General features: G+C 36.6%; 1 pseudogene; it reads left to right on the top strand.

Moving 5' to 3' along the window:
* The first annotated feature begins 351 nt into the window (after positions 1–351).
* LOC120780909 lies at positions 352–1,150 on the top strand (annotated as a pseudogene).
* The last annotated feature ends 1,738 nt before the right edge of the window (positions 1,151–2,888 follow it).

Raw genomic sequence — 2,888 nt, 5'->3', positions numbered from 1 at the left:
GCTAACGCTCGAGAACGGCGGAACCAATCTTCATGAAATCAGAAAGTGTTCGCTGTGGATCTGGAAAGGGTTAGATATAAAAAAACCATATACTTTTCATAAGGAAAAGTCGAAAAATTGGAAATTTCCAAAAAGTGACTTTTCATACAATTCCTTTTTGTTTTGTTTTTCAATATTTTGATTTGTAAATTATTTGAATCGTTCAATTTCGGTCGCTTGCTTTTTCATTCCGGCTCTTTAAAAGAATAATTATTGAAAATTATTCAGTGAAAACTCTTTATGTGTGTTTCAAACGAAGTGATCATATAAGAAATTATTTTAAAGAAAGTGCCGGCACTTCCAAAATCAAACATAGGGCGACGTACTCGAAATGTTCGGGGCGTGTTGTCACAAAGAGTATCACAAACTGCAGTGCGACGTCCACGAAATAGATTTGAAGAAGCTCATCATGCAAGAAATTCAGCAAGACCTACGCGAATACGACGTCGTGTTTTGGAAGATATGTTCCGTGCTGCATTTGATTACGACCCTTCAATCGACTATAATGTACATGGATATATTGGAATGATGGATGTTATATGCCCACATTGTGAAGCGGCTAAATTCTCGGGAGAAACGGCTGGAATGTGTTGCGCTAACGGAAAGTAAAATTGCCGGAATTTGAACCGCCTCCTGAACCATTACAATCATTAATTTTTGAGACATCACCAGAATCGAAACATTTTTTAAATCATATACAAGAGTACAATTCGTCTTTTCAAATGACTTCTTTCGGCGCTACAAAAATTATAAGATATCAATTTATGCCGACATTTAAGGTGATTGCATGGAATATTTGATGGTTTTTTCAATGAATAGGGAACAATTTATTCCTATAACATTGCATACATATTACAGATCCAAGGTCAAATTTATCACCTAGCGGGTTCATTGTTACCGCTCCCTGACGATAACCATCAATTTTTACAAATATATTTCATCGGAGATAAAAATCGTGAATTAAATCAACGCTGCACAATTGGTTCTCAATTAAAACTGGCTCATTTATCATTCGATGCCATAACTTTGCCAGCTTTGTCTTTCTTGAGCTTGAGAACCGTTTCTTAATATGCAGTCTACTAGGCTGAAAATCGATTGGACTCGATTGATTTCACTGATGCACAGCCCAAATTCAGTAGTATTTTACGCCAAAACCAATTCTTTCTTAACGCACGAAATGCTTTTTGATTCACTTATTTGTAAACTAACACAAGTTGCTTCACCAAAAATGCGATTATTCCTTAACTAATACTTATAATCTAACCAATAGAAATCATATAGATGGTATTGGTAGTACTACCTAAGTATGTATCAGCCCCAGTAAAACGTGGGCGGGTCCTCTAGTCATAAATATAATAAATATCAGGAATATATTAGGTATACAATCAAATGAAAAAAAACAGTCGAAGTGTACGGTTGTGACAATTTAAAATTATAAGCGAAATATGTTTACATAGATTTTCAAAAAGACTGTGCGTCGTATAGTATATTTGATTAAAATCTTTTCATTATAAACCAATAAATTAATTTTATTTAACGAATTGTTTATACAAAAAACAACAAATCTCAGTGAAAGAATGGAAAGATCGTCAGAACACTTAAGCGAATTAGAGAAAATAAAGGAGAAAAGAAGGCTCTATATGAGAAGTTATAGAGCTAAGCAATCGAAGGAAGGCAGAGAGACTCGCTTAAAGCAAATGCGTCAGCATGCAGCAGAAAGCCGAGCCTCAGAACCAGAGGAAGTCAGAAAGGATCGTTTGCAGCAAATGCGTCAGCATGCAGCGGAAAGCCGAGAATTAGAACCAAAGCAAGCCAGAGAGGCTCGTTTGCAGCAAATGCGTCAGCATGCAGCGGAAAGCCGAGCTTCAGAACCAGAGCAAGGCAGAGAGGCTCGTTTGCAGCAAATGCGTCAGCATGCAGCGGAAAGCCGAGCCTCAGAATCAGAATAAGCCAGAGAGGCTCGTTTGATGCAAATGCAGAAACAAAATGAAGAGGTCCGAAGGTTACGTAAAGCCAGTATAACGAGCTTTAGGCAGGCAATTAACTCGTTTTGCGATGCGATGTGTGAAGTTTGTACTAAACGATGAAATAAACATCAAATTTTTAAGTGGATTGTACGAGTAGATGCTATAGCAAACACATATTTGCCTAATGAATTAGAGCAAAAAAAAAAAATATTTGGTTGTTTGCAATCGTTGCAAAAACCCATTTGAATTCAATGAAAAATATTCCACCATCTAAATCTTATTGGAACAATCTAGATCCAGGCTTTATTCCAGACGTGATTTCGGAATTATCTCAAGCCGAGCAAAGGCTGATTTCACGTATTATTCCATTTGTTAAAATTATAAAATTAAGCGGTGTATTTGGGCAATATAGTTTTCGAGGTCAAGCAGTATTGTTTGCTCAGGATGTTTTCGAAGTTACGAAAATCTTCCGAACATGTTACCAAGAACCACTAATAATAATGACGTCACTATCGATCAAAACGTCATAATGAATGAAGAGGATATTATTAGAGTAGAAAAAGCTCCACTAGAGGTTATGAATGAAATCAATGATGAACTTAACAATAAAACTAGTGCTTATACAAGAATATGTGATTTTTCGAGAATTGTGCGTGCTTCATGGCACCAAGGAAACGAGCTCATATTCACATCAGGATTTGCAGGTGTACAATGCTGTGAGATGGCATTGTCTAACATCCTAAAAGCCAGTATTCTTGCACCACAACAGTGGTTTACAAACACCCTCAACCTGAATGTGATAACGGGTGACCAAATCTACAGCAATATACGATTTCAAACGGAGCGAAATTTAATGGCCTATCGTATTGAAGACGATGGATA

Source organism: Bactrocera tryoni, unplaced genomic scaffold (assembly GCF_016617805.1).
Source record: "Bactrocera tryoni isolate S06 unplaced genomic scaffold, CSIRO_BtryS06_freeze2 scaffold_25, whole genome shotgun sequence".
NCBI classification, from domain to species: Eukaryota; Metazoa; Arthropoda; class Insecta; order Diptera; family Tephritidae; genus Bactrocera; species Bactrocera tryoni.
This window is presented reverse-complemented; position numbering and strand designations above follow the sequence as displayed.